Source organism: Amblyraja radiata, chromosome 13, assembly GCF_010909765.2.
Source record: "Amblyraja radiata isolate CabotCenter1 chromosome 13, sAmbRad1.1.pri, whole genome shotgun sequence".
NCBI classification, from domain to species: domain Eukaryota; kingdom Metazoa; phylum Chordata; class Chondrichthyes; order Rajiformes; family Rajidae; genus Amblyraja; species Amblyraja radiata.
In genome coordinates, this window is record NC_045968.1 from 42,458,359 (window position 1) to 42,478,107 (window position 19,749).

Genomic DNA, 19,749 nt, shown 5'->3' on the forward strand with positions numbered 1-19,749 from the left:
AGTTTCAATAGCAAAAATCTACAGAGCAGAAGACTACATTGAGAACAATGGAGAATTGGACCTATTAAGTATTCAGTTGACCACTTGTAATGTTTGAAAGTGTTATGACTTCAAAACAACACTGTGTTTAAATTGATGTGAACATTGCTACTGCAGGAGTTTATTCAATTCTGGGTGAGACTAATCAATTGATTAGTTTATCCAAGTACCACTGGTGACGTATAGTGAGGTTTAAAGCATATTCAGACATGGTACTGAGAAATTTCGGCCTGGGGAAAAGTTTAGTGCATGGCAGTGAAAGAAAAAAAACTGCCTATAGTGATCAAAAACATTGATGAGCAAAGATTGTCTCAGAGAATTAATCATGCTTCAAATTACGTGCTTCAAATTACACTCTGAAATACCATTGCAGAAATGTCTAAGAACTTCTAAATAGACGTGACTGGTTATAATGCCCATATTCATATTAAACCAGGTGAAACAAATCTTTAGTGAGCTTTAACTAGTTTTTGGAAGAATTAGAATGAAATGGAAGCATGGGAAGGCAAGACTAAACGTGCAACTCCTATTGTAGTGGTACCTAGAACATGCAAGAATATTGATCTATGTATTGAATACAAGGTGACTTTGAGTCAAGCAAAGCAACCATTTTTTAAATACATTATTGATTCTAATCAGTAATGCTAACAACTGTACTGAGAAACAATTAGATTACATAATTGAATATACATTTTTATTTAAAAATGAGTATATAAGATAATTTTGAAAAGGATGAGAAAATCAAAAAAACTGCAGATGATGGAGACATAAAACAAAAAGAAAATGCCAACATTTTTCAGCATTATTTGTTGAAAGAAAAGCAGGTAACCTTTTTATTTTGGGATCCTTCTTCAAACCATCATGACGTTTAAGAAACATTTAGACAGGTACATGGATAGGACAGGTTTGGAGGGATTATGGTCCAAACGCAGGCAGGTGGGACTAGTGTAGATGAGACATGTTGGTCGGTGTGGGCAAATTAGGCCAAAGGGCTTGTTTCCACACTGTATGACTATGACTCTGTGACTTTATGACTGACATTACTTGCTAGACTTGAAATATTATCGCTATTTCTCTTTCCACAGATGCTGTGTGTTTCCAGTTTTTTTTCTCCATAATTTTAAGGATGGACTGGATCAGACTAATATCAGGATGAGGACATGCAATTGTATTACAACTCAGTCTACAAACTAATGACAGAACTAGGTTGGGTTAAATAACGACACAGAGCTTTCAAATCACTTGAATTGAGAAGAGAGATTTTAGAACTTAATTCTGAATATTCTGGTACAGTGTGCAGGAAGATAATACCCCTCAGTTTTGCTTATTGGCCTGGATTGGACAAAGATTTTGAAGAACAAGTGGAGAACTTGATTTTGAAGAACAATCTACATTTTAAGATTGCATAGTCAAGGCAGGAGATGTAATTGGTCATTGATACTTTACCAACATCCGTAGTTTCCATTCCTCCATGCTCCTGATTATATTGAGCTTGCAACAATGTTTGTGGGCTGTATTTTTGAGCTCCAATTCATATTGGGAAAATCTGAAAAGGGTGTTGCTTGAATGGTGATACCTTTATGTATGTTTCAAAGTATGGAGCCAGTGATGATGATGAAGGGTGAGGAGCAAAGCCAGTAGGAGAGGTGAGGGAACTGTGGTCAGGCCTACCATGCCTTCTTGGTCTGCTGCAAGAGGCACCCCGGGAAACATAGGTAGAAAGGCGAGGAGAGGAACGTGATGTCCAAGAAGGAGATGGTTGGAGGCACACAACAGTCTGGGACTTGCCTGGTGCAGACACCACTCATAAGAACTCGAGAGTGGACTTTGAAAATAGCACCAAAACATGGCATCTCTTGCATGCGGGCTCAGTAGACTATTTCTGTACACTTGCTAATCGAGGATCGGGGACATGGCAATACTGTACTGGATTGTTTGCAAGGAAAATAATTTCACTGTATTAGCACTTCGCATATGTGACAATAAAAAGATACTGGGAAAATGTCAAAACAAGCTAAAGTGAATTTGATGCAAAGTTTTGGTCCAATTTTGCAATGGATGCAATTTCACCCACCTATCCATTTGGGGTTAAATTGATTTGTGTGTGATTAACACTCATTTTTTATGTGTTACGAAAAATTAACATTGAGGCTGAAACTTCAGAAAGTAGAGTAATGCATGTTACTTTTAGTACATGCAGCAGAAGATATATCTCTATACCTATAACAGTCTCATCTTGTGTGTTGTATGTTGTTTTTTTTTGTATCTTCCTCAAAACGCTACGCGCTAGTGCTTAAATTTTTACATATTCTGACATATTTTTGCCACACGTCTTAATCAGGTTTAATCAACAAGAATTTCATTGTCCTATCTGGAACATATGGCAATAAAAGAATTATGAAGTTGAAATGGAATTTAAAAGATTTCAATAAATGAGATTATGTTTGCAATAACAAATTCAAAATTGAAATATCAGATAAAAGGGAAGACCAGAACAATCCATCTAATTTCTCCAATTAGATATCCACAATTTAACCCTCAATTTTTGCCAAAAATACTATCCAACTATCTTTTACCTGAAGAAACTCTTCTTCAGACTAGTTCAGTCTGAAGAAGGGTTTCGGCCCGAAACGTTGCCTATTTCCTTCGCTCCATAGATGCTGCTGTAACCGCTGAGTTTCTCCAGCATTTTGTGTACCTATCTTTTACCTTTGACTGCATCATCCTTTGCTGAATATGATGTCCAGTCTCACAGGCTATTTCAAAACTAACAAAATTGTAGAAAATGAAGATTTTAAAAACTGTTTCTCCTACCAAAAAAAAGTAAAATAAAAAAAAGAGAGATAAATAAATAATTAAATAATTAGATAAATATCTTGAAAGGAAGTGAAATAAATGAAAAAATGTGACTTGTTTTACTTGTTATCACGTGAACGTGAGCCATACAATCTCCAATGAAATCATGGGTCTCAGATCCTACTTTAGAATTGACGGTGCAAGTTGGCACAAATTTGTCGGCAATGCTTGATGACGTGGATTATTATGCTCAGTGCTCCATGTGAATGCAAGTTGTTGTTGTAATTTTTGTTTTTAACCTCATTGACTTTCACCACTGCTTATTCACTTAAACAGGAGAGGAAAACAAAATCTGTAGCAGCTCATCTTGACAGGTTATTTTCATTTGGAATAAGATCCATTTTTATATTTATATATTATCTAGATGCTGAACCACATCTAATAGCACCTTCAGAAAGGAGGCATTAAGGCACAGTAGAATGTTTGAATATTAGGCTATTAAAACACATTGCGCACATTCTATAAAATATGAGCATAAGTCACACATTGTGCTGTCTGTACAGTTTTCCACAATTCTTAAGTCCATTACAGTGGAATACAATTTACTGTAACTTCATTTCCTGTGCCTAATGAGCCCCATGGACCTGTTGTGATGCCTTCATTTCAAGCCATACCACTGAATGTAATTTTGTTTAGTGAGGCATCTGGGCAAAGATTCTGCCGCACTCTCACATTAAAGTTGAAAAATTAATGGGTAGAGACAGTTGTTATGTGAAACGATTAAGGGAGGAACATGCATACATTAAGTGTAGCAAAGGGAAGGGGGAAAAAAAACATTGCAAGCGTACAAATGTTCTTCCTGGGAGTGCGGTGTAATGTCATCTTAAGAGCATATGACTATTTGCCAGTGTCTTGACCATCCTAATGGTTGCTCATAGTTTGAAAATGAAATTGATATTCTACTGAATATTAAAAGCAATTCTCAGGAACTGCAAATAACTGTCTATATGTTTCATAGAAGCAGTGATCACAAACAGAGTGGCTGGCTTGTTGGATTGGTTCCAATATAATTATAGTTAGTCCCTCTAGTGACTAGTTGTGTTGGCAGTTTGAAGCTGTTTATACTTAGCTGCAGCCGTTCTTCAAGATAGCAGCGGTGATACAAGGCTTTTATCCAACTGGAAGAAAAAAAGCACATTTGCAGAGATATTCCGCATGGAAATTTCACAGAAATAGGCACGAGAATGCTACCAACAAGACGTTTTACAGACATATGATTCACAGATGCTTGCAAAGATATACATCTGCTGCTCCTGTGTAGAAATAAATAAACCTTTTGTATCTGCCGAATTTTCATGGACTGTATCCCGCATGAAGCATTTTATTGAGATTAAAGGTTGCTCATATTTTTCCACACAGAGTAATTACCAGGGTAATTACTATTACTGAATATCAATTATACTTCATGAAGCTAACGTGTAACACACACCACACCGACACTAATCCATTTCTACAACGCTTCTGTACATAACCATGAGGCCTGCAATGTTAACACTGACATCTGGAGCCAATTTGTGAGCTCAATAACTCTTCACTAAATTTCTTATGCGTTTTGCCGATTATTAAAGAATAAATCTCACCGCCAGGTCCTCGTTAAATCTAAAAGAAAATCAGTTAAAAAGAATTACGATGATCATTAATAAAGAGCTGGTAAATTTCTCAAAGCTGCTTCCATCCTTGAGTGTTACTGCCTCAAAAAATGCTGCAGGTGTCAAGTTTACACAGGGCCTTGTCATTGTTTGTTCATTTCTGACTATCTCTGTCATATTTTGAACGACTTTGTTGAAACAGTGAGTGATGTTGACATCTTGGGATGGGGGGAAGGGAAAGTACTGAAGTGAATCAATTTGAAGCTAAGCAGTGCGAGGGAACTGAATTAAAATGATTGCTGAGGCACCCTTGGGTTAATGGCTGCCCTTACCTGACATTAATCCAGCTTCCTCTCACTGTCACACTCTGTAAATTCCTTCCAAATGCTGTTCACAGTCTTGTCTTGAGTGCTTTTCTCTTTAATCAAAGATTACACACCCTTTGTAAAATTGGATTTCCAGAAACACTATATTACAGCAAATTAATAAGTGTTTTATCAAATTGAGTTGATTGTCAAACAGTTTCCTGTACACATCTCTCATCCTGCCCCAAACATCCCTTATTGAAGAAAACACAGTGCTGGAGTAACACTATGGTGAGGCAGCATCTCAGGAGAACATGGAGAACATCCCTCACTAAAGATTTCAAGTCATGCTGTGGTCAGGTTCAATAGCCATTATCCATCCTCCTGTGTAGCCCCAACGGCCATTTTTCAAAGTGGCATAATCATAGCTAATATAACAGGCAATTTAATTCATGAAGTTGTTGTAGCCTAGTACAGTCCTATCCTTGCTTGTAGTTGCTGAGCTATTTGATGCAGTTCCATAATTCAATTTGATCATGACTGACTCTTTGCTTCACTGACACACCTTATTCCATAATCCTTGCAAACAACACACTGTGGACAGCACAGTGGCACAACTGGTAGAGGTGCTGCCTCACAGCGTCAGAGACCCAGGCTTGATCCTGAGCTTAGGTGCTGTCCGTATGGAGTTTGCATGTTCTAGCCTGTGACGGCTTGGGCTTGCTCTGCATGATCCAGTTTCCTCGCCTACCATTTTGGACCCAGACTATCTTTGATTGCACTTTACTGGACTTTATCTTGCACTAAATGTTATTCATGTTATTCCCTTGATCATGTATCTGTACACTGTGGATGACTCGATTGTAATTATGTATTAACTTTCCGCTGGCTGGTTAGCACGCATCAAAAGCTTTTCACTGTATCTCAGTGCACGTGACAATAAATTAAACTCATAAACTCATAAAACTGGGCTGGAGGCTCAGCTTGTTCTGGAGTGTGGTTCATCTGGAATGTTGTTTGGTCCTGGTGTCTTTGCTGCCTTCAGTGCTTCCAGCTGATCCTAAATATCACAAAGAGTGAAACAAATTAAGTGAAGATTGCCTTCTATGATTATGGGATTCACAGGAGGGAACTGAGATGGATCATTCACACGGCACCTGCGGCTGAACATGGTTGCGAATGCTTCAGCCTTTATTTCACCACTCAAATGGTGTGCCCTGACATCATAGATCATAAAGATGTTGTTAGTCCTTCTTCAACCTATTGTCTGCTCATTTGACCACTGTTTCTTGAATGGATGTGGTACGATCACAAAGCTTTGATCTGCTTTGTTAGTTGTAAGATTGCTAACAAGCTTACAATCTTTTGTTGCATACTACTTTCATTGTTGAGCATACAGGTAATTACACTAGGCTGGGACTTTATCATTTCAACTCTGGAAAGCCCTTCTGCATGCTTCATTGAACTGGGGTTAATCGCCTGACGATAGAAATTGTAATCATGATGCTTGGGATTGCGGTAATGTCCATTTCTGCTGATGATGTTTACAGTGTCTTATGGTTGCCAGTTCTCTGTTCTGAGATTTCCCGTTTGTACCGCCTTATTATCATGATGAAGAATATAACAGTCAAAATCAATAAGAACATCGCTGAATACAACTAAAGATAGTATCAAACATTAACATTGCTAATCACAATTGGACACGATTATCACAGTAAACAACCGGAGCTAGTTAATTTAGTTGTTGTTTGGAGGCGTTCATGTCTATAATATTGGGCATCAACGGAGTGGCGAGGAGACAAGCCATCAAGAACACCACAGAGGTAGCGGAGAAGGCCTCGAGATGGCTCTGGATCAGGAGAGAAGATCCATGGGGAGGAGCGAATGCCACCTGAACACAAGTCGTGGTCTGATCAACCACGGCTGGGTCGCCTGGGTGAGGGTGTCTGATGTTGAAAGACCCAAAACACCCAATGACCCCAGGTTACATCACTGATGATGTGTTCAGGAGCATCAATAGATGTATTTTTAACAACAGTAATAGTCAGAGATTTTGATTTGGGACATTATATTTCTTCATGTTTTCACTGTGCTTGGAATCAATTCTCTTTTCAGTGGCATTTGTAATATTTGAACAAAGTATCCATAAAACATGGTTCTCTGATGTCAGAATTCCATTTTGGAATTCCATTCATTTAGGGTGGAACAGTAGCAAAGCGCTAGAGTTGCTGTCTTACTGCACCAGAGACCTGGCTTCGATCCTGACTATGTGTGCCATCTGTACGGAGTTTGACCATTCTCCCTGTGACCGTGTGCGGTTTCTCTGGTTTCCTCCTACATTCCAAAGGCGTGCAGGTTTGTAGTTTAATTAGCTTTTGTAAATTGTCCCCAATGTGCAGGGAGTGGATGAGAAAGTGGGATAACTTAGAATTATTGTGAGTTGGTGAATGATGGTCGGTGTGGACCGAAGGGCCTGTTTCCACTGTAACTGTATCGCTAAACTAAAAACAGGGTAGTCATTGTTTTGACCATCATTGATCCACTGAAGTTTAAATGTATAATTATTGAAGCAGTATCATAGGAGCCACTGACAAACTTTGCCCAACAAAAATATCCTTGAAAATCCAGGAATCCTTGCCTTGTTTATGTTTAAACTTTTTATTTACATGTGTGTTTGAATTTCAGAAAAGCTATTGAAGAAGCAAATGAACAGGTGGAGCCAATCGGAAGCTTCCTCAACCCACTTGTCAGAATAAACAGTGATGGGGAATGACCCAAGAAACAAGAAGAAGGCTAACATTATCAATAATAACAATGGCAGGCTTGGTCAAGTTAATTAAGGACAATTGATAAAACACATCTATTGATGCTCCTGAACTCATCATCAGTGATGTAACCTGGGGTCATTGGGTGTTTCGGGTCTTTCAACATCAGACACCCTCATCCAGGTGACCCAGCCGAGGTTGATCAGATCATGACTTGAGTTCAGGTGGCACTCACTTCTCCCAATGGACCTCCTCTACTGATCCAGAGCCATCTCGAGGCTTTCTCCACTGCCTCTGTGGTGTTCTTGATGGCTCTTCTCCTCGCCACTCCGTTGATGCCCCGTGCACTCAAGGCTTTGTAGAGCAATTGCCCTGCAAAACCTCTGCAGCCGACCTCGATGGGCGTACACCTTGCCTTCCAGCACTGCTTACGGCAGCCTATGACCAGCTCTTCGTACTTGGTCTTCTTCCTCTCTAGGGCCTCCAGACGGTCCTCCCACGGCACTGTCAGTTCCAACAAGACAATGTTTTTGGTCGCCTCTGAGACCAGGAGGATGTCTGGCCTCAGGGTGGTCGTGGCAATGTGCTGTGGAAACTTCAGCTGTTTCACCAGGTCTACAGAAAGCTGCCAGTCCTGCGCAGTCGCCAGGATTCCTGATGGATTCCTGGCTGCTGTGGTTCTTGGCAGCTGCACTCCGGCCTTCACGAAGGTGATCATCTGGGCGGTGGGCCGTGCTCGTCTGCAGCTGCTGATTCCCATGCTGATGGCTTCTGCAATGGGTTTAAGAACCTGGTCGTGATGCCAGGTGTCATTTAAAGAAGTAAATGAACAAGTGGAGCCAATGGGAAGCTTCCTCATCCCACTTGTCAGAATAAACAGTGATGGGAAATCACCCAAGAAACAAGAAGAAGGCTAACGTTATCAAGAATGACAATGGCAGGCTTGGTCAAGTTAATAGTAAGATTAAACGAGAACTTACCAGTTCGAAGTTTGATCTGTATTTTATGAGGAGTAACGTTGAAGGAATACATGAAGAACCCGCCACTACGCACGTGTGTCATTCTTCAAAGCAGCGGAGTGAATCACAGATACGTGTAATGACTTAAGCATAGTAAGATTAGAGAAACGATACCAGTTGTGTTTATGATCAAGGGTGGGAGCGGAGGGCATGTATTCCCTCAACGTTACTCCTCATAAAATACAGATCAAACTTCGAACTGGTAAGTTCTCGTTTAATCTTACTATTTTACTTCGGAGTCACGTGAGTGACTACATGAAGATTTCAAAGCTCTGTGATTCAAGCCGTGGAACGAGTCCATCATCACGTCTGCCTTGGTTTTGGGGAGAATAGTGATAACATATTAAACATCAATATGATATATATAAATAACCATAAAGTTAATAATAATTGATAGCCCCTGTTTTTTGGGGTAAATTATGGTACAGAAACTTAACAATGTTTCTGAAAAATTCCAGTTTCCATTACTGGTTAGTTATAATCCTTAGAATGTTCTTTCCGATGGCCATCCTGCAGTCCTGAGGATTTTATCCATAGGAACCTCCAATTTAAATGCTGCCGACGTTGCTGCAGCCTGGTGGAGTGAGATTTTAACCCAGTTAGTGTTTACACCAACTTATGTCAATACTATGTTAGCCATTTAGCTGGCCTGGCCTGTTATTCTTTAATGAGGCTGTCTGTCGTTGATGAGAAGTTCCTCTTCTGTGCCACTTATGGTCTGGGTTTGTTCCATGTATATTTGTAGATGTCTCACAACACAGTCAATCATCTGTAGGGTAGGCTCTAAAAAATGTTATTTTAAGGCCTGCTGACCCCTGTCTGTTTAGTTCCCTAATTCCTGAATATAGAAGTGTAAGTTGCCAGGTGAACTGGTCAAGGTATCCAGCCTTAATTTGGTAGGGACTGAGTCCTTAGTGCCGTGACCTAAGCCATCAGCATGACAGTTTTGTAAAATGTCAAAAACTGTAATGACAGCGCTGTGGCTGGAGCCCAGTTCTTTAACAACGTTAAGACGATGCTGATGTCCCATATTTGGGAATACCTGGTCTTTGGGGAATTCTCATAAAAAGTGTCCCTCATAAGCTGTTGTTCCGTTCTCTTGCCATAGGTAAGTAGATGGGCCACTTCTGGCACAGTTGATGTCACTAATACTAAGCCCCTGTAGGTTAACAAGCTTCCAAACAGGCTGGATGATGTATTATGGTTGCAACACATCTCCCATTAGTTTATGTATTTTAGACATTGTCTTTAGGTTGATTGTCTGTGGCCCGCTGTGATCATGTCCATTGCTTTGGCCGTCTGTTTTGGATGGTGCTGCATGGTTCTAATCTCATTCCCTAATACCACCTAGAACCATGGTTGGGTAGGTCAGTCGGGTACTGTTAAAAACACCAGACGCAGAGTCTCGTAGTATTTCCCTTAGTACCCCCCCCCCCCCCCTGATGAGGTTGCCAAATTGTGTTAGCCAGATTGTTACATGATGTAGATTCCCTTTCACCCATGTGGTTGATATGTGCTACCACAGTAGTGTTGTTAATTTATAATCTAATAACCTGTTTAATATATTCCAGAGCAACATGACTTTAGGCCATGAAAAAACACCCAATATTTCCAGGTAGTTATGCCCAGTGTTAGTAATAATGATGCTTGCTGTGTATTCCATCTTCCTCCACAGCTGGAGATGGAATTGGTAACACACCGTCCTAGTGCATAGTATCCATATGTAGGACCATAGACTGGTTGCTGACAATGATAGGATTGGAGCAATGCCCAATGTTATCTTTCCACCATTTAGTTCCAATATGGCTTCTGTATGGCTTCATCATTCTATTGAAATGATCACCATTAATTTTAAGAGCTCATATTTTGGCCCTCTGTAAATCTTTATAATGTAAGGGTCTGAATTATGTGGCTGGAAACCATATGTTGCCAATATTCTTGCTACCAGTCTGATGGATGGTTTATCCTCATGTCAATGATTTTGCTGTATGCCTCTATTAAGGTTGTAACCTCTGTTGGCAAAGTTACTGACATGAGGAACTGAGTTAATGGTGAACCCCAAATAATCCCTTTAGTTTGAAGGCTTTAATTTTGATTTAATTGGATGGATAATGATCCTAGTTTCCAAATAATTGTTAAGTGGCTGTTACCGTTTGTTCAGCCCGTCCTAAGTTTCCACACAATTAGTATGTCATCCAAAGAAGCCATTACCATTGTGTGGCTGGTTGTCATATTTTGTAAATAACCTAGGTGCTAATGTAAACACATTAGGTAGTGCTCTATACTGCTAGAGCTGAGCCATCCAATTAGATAAAAATAACGTCCGTGGTCACCTGTTATGGGTACTGAAATTGTAAGCATCCTTTGAATCAATGCTTGCCATTTTCGTTCTTAAAACGAATATACTTATCAATAGAAAAGGTTTCTGTTCTTAAAACGAATATATCGTTTTATTTATTTCTATTTATTTATTTATTTATTTAATTTTATGATATATGGTCCCTAGATAAGGGACATATCAGACATTTAAACTGATAAGAACAGATATTATACTTGATCTTATCCAAAAAGCCGAGATCTGATCTATGATTGATGCGTCAAGCGCCATATCCTATTTTGTTAGGCAGGGAATGCGTAGATAATAATTCTTCCCTTGCAATGCAGCTAAAACCCCATCTGTTGCTGATGTCCAGTGTCTGTATCCCTTATGACATATTTGGTAATTGGTGATTATGTCTGGATACGAGTAGATCGGCATCTGGTGTTCCATATCGTGTAGAAACATCAGCAAATACTATAGCCCAACTTGGTGTTCTCCTCCAAATTCCTCTCTCGATATATCAGCTGGACTAGAAGATTATGTGTTGTAAAATTCTATTGTGTATCCCCGGATACTGTTTAAGACATGAGTGTCAAAAAGTTATTTATTCGATGTCTTCTCGCACCAACCTCCTTGCTTCCTTCTGGTTTTACTGTTTTCTTCTGGATCCCCGAGGCCGTGTGTTGTGGGTGTACACATCTTCCAGCATAGGGGCGATACCTTTGAGGATGATGTTTGGACGTTTAGATGAGCTCCAGTTTGGCTTCATTGTCCAACTCCTTGACCTTCTAGATAGGTCACCCCCAAATAAAAAGATTTTGCTAGGAGGTTTCGGGTTTACTCAGGCCCGCATCAATCCCGGTTGGATGTAACCAGATGCATAAATTGATTAGTTTAGTACATTCAGGGATTTACAATCCCCGGTGGCAAGTGACAGCTATGGTGTCAGCTAATGTTTGCCCCTGCAGTAGATAGAAAACATATGCTGGCTTCTAACCTGGTTTGTAGATCTTTCCCAGTTAGCTTTACTCACAGCTGTACTGTTGTTCCCCCTGAAACATAGACAGACATTCCCGTGTGACTTCCCAGATGGGAATGGAATTTGTCAGTAAATTTTTGGACTGCTAAATCCTTCAGTCACAACATAAGTATTCCTGTATTTCTATCAGGAAAGGACCAATAATGCACTCTATGTACTTTGTGACTTAGAAAAGGCATCACCTCATTGTTACAGCTCTTACATCTGTTTACCTGTCCAGGGTTTGCCCTAGACTTGACCCCAGCACTCTTCTGACAGAAGAGTCTACTGGGGAGAGAGAAGCATGATTATAGCCCTATAGAAAAGGTGCTGCTTCCTTCTCCCTGAGTCTGTCTTTCCTCAACCACTTCCCTGTAATAGTAGAAGTGAAATACAGCCCTGTATAAGGTGCTGCTATGGGACTTACCCACTGGAGGATTTCTTCTTGGACCTGCATCGCTGCAAAACGGTATGTTCTCGCAGGTGCAGGCCCCGCAGTGCCAATGCGGTGCAGTGTACACGGCCACTGTGCCGCCTGTATCCCCATTGGCCTGCGGTGCTCCAAAGCGCGGTGCAGTGCTCACAGCACTGAGCCGCCCGTACTGCCGTTAGCCTGCGGTGCTCCAACGCGGTTTAGTCCCTCGGGGAGCTGGCCGCTCGCAAACCGCAGGTATGGCAGTTTTAACGCGGTGCAGTGCTTCCCGCACTGTGCCGCTCCTTCTCCTTGTGCCTGCGGTGCTCCAACGCGGTCCAGTCCTCTCGGGGAGCTGGCCGCTCGCAGCCGCAGGTCTGGTAGTTTAAACAACGCGGTGCAGTGCTTCCCGCACTGTGCCGCTCCTTCTCCACTTGGGCCTGGGGTGCTCCAGCGCGGTCCAGTCCTCTCGGGGAACTGGCCGCTCGCGACCCAAGCCCAGCGGCTCCAACGCGTACTCAGTGCTCTCGGGCACTGACCGCTTGCCGCTATTTTTAGTGCTGTGGAAAAAACCCAGCACCTTCCAGCCCCTCGGACCCATGTAGTATAGGTCCGTGGGGCTGTTGTCCGAGCCGTCGGAATGACGGCTCCAGAATGCTCCACCGCTGTCGGCGTCCTGCTGGAGCTGAGGTCGGCTCCGGCTCCCGTTTAGGGGAGATAGTGGTGCCCCCGGCCGTTGCTGGCTGCCTGCAGTTCTGCAGACTCTCCCCAGCCAGTTTTCATCAGCCTGCCTGTAAAAAAGGTAAGTCTAGAAACTAAGTTCTCCTACCTTACTTGTTGCAGGTTCAACCCTGCCGTTTGGGAGGAACGTCCTCCCCTTGTAATGACTTGTTCACAATGCGTGTAGCGATAATGACACACGTGCGTAGTGGCGGGTTCTTCATGTAGTCACTCACGTGACTCCGAAGTAAAATTAAGGATAAAGATATCACTGTAAAACTAAAATAATACAAAAAACATTATTTTTTTCCTAATCCTGTAATAAGCAGAAATGAGGGCTAGAATTTGCAAAGGATTCCCTAACCATGTTCCCATTTCACTCCTGCAATCGAGAAGAAGGAATAGGATCTGAAAACCGTGACTACCCGGTTCAAGAATAGATTTTCTCAACAACCATCAGGCTCTTGAACATTACAAAACATTAACCTCAACTATGGACTATGGAGGAACAAGGAACTACTAATGCTGGTTTACAATGGTCATAACCTAAAATGTCATCTATCCATGTTCTCCAGAGATGTGCCTGGTCCGTTGAGTTACTCCAACACTTTGCATCTTTGCTTGTGAACTATGGACTGTCTTTGGTTGTGCTAATGACTTGTTGGCTTTTTTGCACGAGTAATTTATTCATGTTTTTGTTTATTATATGTTATCTAGGAGTATCGTGTTACAGGCCTGTCATACTGCTGCAGGTAAGAATCACATTGTCCGTTGTTGGTACGTATGACTTAAACACTCTTGGACGATTGCTAAACTTCCTTGTAATAGCAAGGAGATCCAGTCATTCAGTCCCAGGCCAAATAAATCTTGATTATTCTCTGGAGCCCACAACATTCAAGCAGGTTATGCCATCTGCTCCCCAAACATATTAGGCAAATATCATAATTTGATGTTAAGGTTTACACAGGAAGATTGGGAGTTTGGGATGTTTGATTGTACTATTAATTCCTCATCATGAATCATTCCTCGACATGAATTATCCACATTCAGAAATGAGGGGTGAGTGAAGATGGAGCAACGCTCCGTTCCAATCTGAATGTCATCATTGACTATCAGCTTGCAGGCAATGAAAGGCGGGTTTGCTCGATGATTCGATAGAAGGAAGGGTAGATAGTCCATAAACTGCTAAAGCTTGAACAAAAGGCAAAGTGCTGGAGGAACTCAGCTGGCCATGCAACATCTGTGGTGGGAATGGACAGGTGATTCTTTAGTTTGGGACCCTTCCACATGCTGATTGTAGTGGGGAGAGATAGCTAGAAAAAAGAGGCGTGGGTGAGATAAAGCCTGCCAAGTGATTGGTGGATACAATTGATGCGGGTGTTGGGGTGGTTGGATGGAGGAAATGACAGCAGTTAGAGGTGAAAAGGATAGAAGAGGGTGTCAGATAGGGGAAGAAGAGGAGAGAAATGTAAAGCCAGTGGGAGCAATATGGGTAGAAGAGTGGAAGGGAAAGAGGAGGGATGAAAGGGAAATGAAGTAGGGAATGGAATATGTGTGCATGAAGGAGGGGAAAGGGGCAGTTGACTGGGGTGGAAGAGTGAGAGAAATGGATGAGGAAACTGGAAAGAGAGAGGGGGCAAGAGGGTGTTATTTACCATTGGAGAAATCTTCTAAATATCTCTTTAGCATTGATTTTAAAAATCAGATGAAACCTCTGATGATGCTAGATCTCTAGTGTCAATTTTAGACCTGCTTAAAAGATCTTCGCAAAGCACTTTATATTTTCATGTTTAAGGAGGAACTGCAGATGCTGGAAAATCGAAGGTAGACAAAAATGCTGGAGAAACTTAGCAGGTGAGGCAGCTTTTATGGAGCGAAGGAAATAGGCAAAGTTTTGGGTCAAGACCCTTCTCCAGACTGATGTGATGGTGGTTGGGTGGTGAGGTGGTGGGGGGGGTGGGATGGGGGGGGCAAGAAGAAGAAAGGAAGAGGCGGAGACAGTGGGCTGAGGGAGAGCTGAGAAGGGGAGGAATAAACAGGGTCTATCTGAAATTAGAGAGGTCAATGTTGACCGACATCCACTATAAACCCATTGAGTGAGGACCACCGTAAATTGGAGGAGCAGCACCTCATATTTCGCTTGGGCAGTTTACACCCCAGCGGTATGAACATTGACTTTTCTAATTTCAGGTAGACCCTGCTTTCTCCTCCCCTTCTCAGCTCTCCCTCAGCTCACTGTCTCCGTCTCTTCCTTTTTTCTTCCCTCCCCCCCCACCCTCACATCAGTCTAAAGAAGGGTCTCGACCCGAAACTTTGCCTATTTCCTTCACTCCGTCGATGCTGCCTCACCCGCTGAGTTTCACCAGCATTTTTGTCTACCTTATATTTTCATGTTGTGCTTTGTGTGATTTATCCAAACCTCCCCCATCCGGCATCCTCCAGCTATACATAGACCTTCATCTATTGCAGAGCAGAGCATGCTTTACACACTGGCTTATGATAAGGCAATGGCTGTGATTAGAATCTCTAGTTAGACTATTTTTATACATTTGCTTTCTCTGAAACATTTGAAGGGGTTATGATAAAAAAAAACCCAGAGCATAAAGAGCAGTTAAATGCATACTGTGAAACTCTTCGGTAAATCACTAATGTTGGGAGGTACGAGATATTTGCATGATATTTTTAGCAAGGTGTTTGTTCCATTTATCTAGTGCAGGCCTTTGCAAAAACGTGGCATTTAACTCAGTAGTTCTGGATAACTTGCATAATGTTCTTTTGAGACAGAATGTAAGAGTTTATTGTTGGCACTTAGCAACAGAAACCTGCTGTATCTGATATAAATGCGATTACGACTTGGACAGGAAATGACAGCATTGTCTCATACATGGACCCATCATGTTGACTGTCAGAACAAGAATGTAACCAAAAAGATAAAACCAATCCGAAAGAAGTGTTCCTGCTGTTCACTGGATAATTTTACCCAAAATTTATACAATGTCTAAGGTTGCTACAAAGAAACTCGTCACTCTTTGTTTTAAAGTGCTCATTATAGTGAAGGATCACACAGCTGGAAAATGCTAAGTATTTTTCCATTGCCCTTCATTGAGAGCACCAAGCATTCCTCAGTCAGTTCTAGCACTAGGGTGTCCCATTAACATTTCACACTCTGAATGCAACTCGACTTTGAGAATGCAACCCACTCAACAAAGCCACCATTTTTATTTCTCAACAAATTAACTTCTTATTGGATATTACAGTCCAAGAGTTGCTAACTTGTATTAGTTTTATTACAACTCTGACAATTTGCTTCAGTCATATTAGAAGGAGGCAACACTAACTCACTGACATCTGGCTGATTCACTGCCACTCACACTTAGAGTTTGGCTTGATTGTATTTAGGTATAGTATTATCTGATTTGATTGGACTGCAACCAAAACAAAGCTTTTCACCATACATAAACCTAAACCCAAACCTTTAGCCAACATTTCATTCCTTCACACCAACATTAAATGGCCTGTGGTCCTCTTCTCTCCTAATCTGATATCTTATTTTATCCTTTTGATCTCTAGCCTCTGTCATCCATCTATCAATCATTTCTCCAGACACTTTGTCTCACCCCCATCTCTTTTTTCTTGCTTTCTCACCCCCACTACAATCAGCATGAGTAAAGGTCCTGAACCAAAACGCTCTTGTTTGTTCCCATCACATATGTTCATGCCTGTGCTTCATTGATTCAGGCCATTTGATGTTGGGTTGAAGGAATAAAATGTTGGCTAAAAACATGAGGATCACTCCCTGTAACTAGATGGAATGATTTACTGTACATCCATAATCAGCAAGATATGCATAGAACACCCATCTAACTGTGAAGCATGCAAGCTTCTGCTAAATTGTCAAGTCACAACCTGATTTAGAGGCAAGCTAATGCCATCGCTGAGTTAACAATAAAAATTTCTGCGATATAATGCACAAGACTTTTCAATGTAAAGGTAACACACTGCCCAGTTCTGCTCACTGCACCTTAAAACAGATGTTAATTTCCTTGAGAGAGAGTTCCAGGACTCTCTCTAACTACATGTTTTAAGCCCCTGTCCCACTTTCACGACCTAATTGGAGACCTCTGCCGGGTTTGCACTTGACTCATACTCGCAGCATGGTCGCCACGAAGTTGTAGGAGGTCTTCGTAACTCTTCCTCATGCTCGTGAGTGGTCCCCGCGTACTCGTGGCCTCAAGTAGGCCGCGGCGTTTTTTTCCAGCATGATAAAAAATGTCCAACGAGTAAAAAAGAGGTTGGCATGGAAAAAATTGATACTTTTTACTCGTAGGTAGGTCGTTGGTTGGTCGTAGTAGGTCGTGATGGTAGTCATAGGTAGTCGTAGGTAGGTAACTGGCCCCCAAAATAATGCAAACATGACATCATTTTATCATGTGATAATTTTCCACTCGTAGCTAATTGATTGATTGATTGATTATACCTTTAATAATCCTTTACAGGAAATTACAGTGCCACGACAGCTTCAAGACAGACATAACACCACACATTTCCTCAAATAGCTTCCATACTTAACAAGTTAAAATACAAGTTAAAATACAAGTTAAAATACAATTAATGAAAAAAAGTGCAGTTATTTATGCGCATTATATAACCTTATAGCAGCTGGTAAACAAGACTTCCTATGTCTCTCAGTTTTGCACATTGGTGCAATCAGTCTCTGCCTGAAGATGCTGCTCTTGATCACCTTCAGGGCATGGAGTGGGTGAGTGGGGTTGGTCATTATTGAACCCAGTTTGTTCAGAGTTCTGGCCTCTGCCACCTGCTGGACCGTTCGTTGCTCAGCCCCGACCACTGAGCCGGCCTTCCTGATCAGCTTGTCCAGTCTGTTTTTGTCCGCTATACGGGCGCCATCTCCCCAACAGGCCACAGCAAAAAACAGAGCACTGGCCACCACTGAATGGTAGACACTGCACAGTAGGGGTTGGCAGATGTTAAATGACCTCAGCCTCCTTAAAAAATACAGTTGATCTTAGGTATGGAAGACTGCGGTCGAGGGGGGTCGTAGGAGGTCTTTTACTTTGGCGAGTCAACACGACCTTGACATATTTTTCAACTCGTCTTGGGTCTTCTAAAATCGTGGATTAGATAGATAGATAGATCCTTTATTGTCATTCAGACCTTTCGGACTGAACGAAATTATGTTGCCTGCAGTCATACACAGAATCAATAATAACAAAACATACAATAAACACAAATTAAACATCCACCACAGTGAGTTCACCAAGCACATCCTCACTGTGATGGAGGCAAAGTCTTAGTCTCCGTCTCTTCCCTCCTTGTTCTCCCTCTGCGCTGAGGCGATCGATCCAGGCCGAAGATGCCGCTCTCCAGTCCAGCGGACCTCCGTGGTGATGTCGCCGCCGCCGAAACGCCATCTCTGCTCCGAGACGGCCCGCCACAGCATCAGCTCCGGGCCACCGCCCCAGCTCCAGGCCGCCACCCCCGCTCCAGGTCCCGCAGTCTCCGCTCCGGACCGCCGCCCCAGCTCCAGGCCGCCGCCCCCGCTCCAGGTCCCGCAGTCTCCGCTCTGGACCGCCGCCCCAGCTCCAGGCTGCCGCCCCAGATCCGGGTCCCGCAGTCTCCGCTCCGGGCCGCCGCCCCAGCTCCAGGCCGCCGCCCCAGCTCCGGGTCCCGCAGTCTCCGCTCCAGGTCCCGCAGTCTCCGCTCCGGACCGCCGCCCCAGCTCCAGGCCGCTGCCCCAGCTCCGGGCCGCCGCCCCAGCTCCAGGCCGCCGCCCCAGCTCCAGGTCCCGCAGTCTCCGCTCCAGGTCCCGCAGTCTCCGCTCCGGGCCGCTGCCCCAGCTCCGGGTCCCGCAGTCTCCGCTCCGGGCCGCCGCCCCAGCTCCAGGCCGCTGCCCCAGCTCCGGGTCCCGCAGTCTCCGCTCCAGGTCCCGCAGTCTCCGCTCCGGGCCGCTGCCCCAGCTCCAGGCCGCCGCCCCAGCTCCGGGTCCAGCAGTCTCCGTTCCGGGCCGCTGCCCCAGCTCCAGGCCGCTGCCTCAGCTCCGGGCCGCCGCCCCAGCTCCGGGTCCCGCAGTCTCCGCTCCGGGCCGCTGCCCCAGCTCCAGGCCACTGCCCCAGCTCCGGGTCCCGCAGTCTCCGCTCCGGGCCGCTGCCCCAGCTCCAGGCCGCTGCCCCAGCTCCGGATCCCGCAGTCTCAGCTCCAAGCCCCGCTGCATCAGCTCCAGGCCGCCGCTGAAAGCCAGAACGCCGCACCAGCAAGTCGGGCCACCGCTGCCTTGGCCCCGAAGATGGCCAGCCTCTCATTAGTGAGTCCTGGCTGGCTCTGCCTCCGGAGCCTCGGGGTCAGTCGCAGGCTGGAGGCCGCCAGCTCCGCCATTAGGCCTCAGCGCAGATGGAGGCAGAGAAGGGGGATATGACACGAAAAAGTCGCATTCCCCCGAAGGAAGAGACAGAGAACGTTTCACCCCCTCTAACACAACCCAACAAACTAAAACTTAACCAAAACAAGACAAAAAAAACAACAGAAAAAAGTAAAGACAGACAGACTGCAGGCGAGCCGCAGCTGTTAACAGCGCCGCCACTTCCGGAGGTCATCCAAGTGGGACAGGCCCTTTAGGCTGATGTAGCTGAGATTGTTGACCTTGAGGTAGAGATGGTTAATGAAGATTTGACAAAGGTGTGCAGGGTTA

The 19,749-nt window shown here is 43.5% G+C and overlaps 1 pseudogene; it reads right to left on the bottom strand.

Annotated features, from left to right (window-relative positions):
- Positions 1-11,047: 11,047 nt before the first annotated feature.
- Positions 11,048-11,156, bottom strand: LOC116980215 (annotated as a pseudogene).
- Between the last annotated feature and the right edge of the window lie 8,593 nt (positions 11,157-19,749).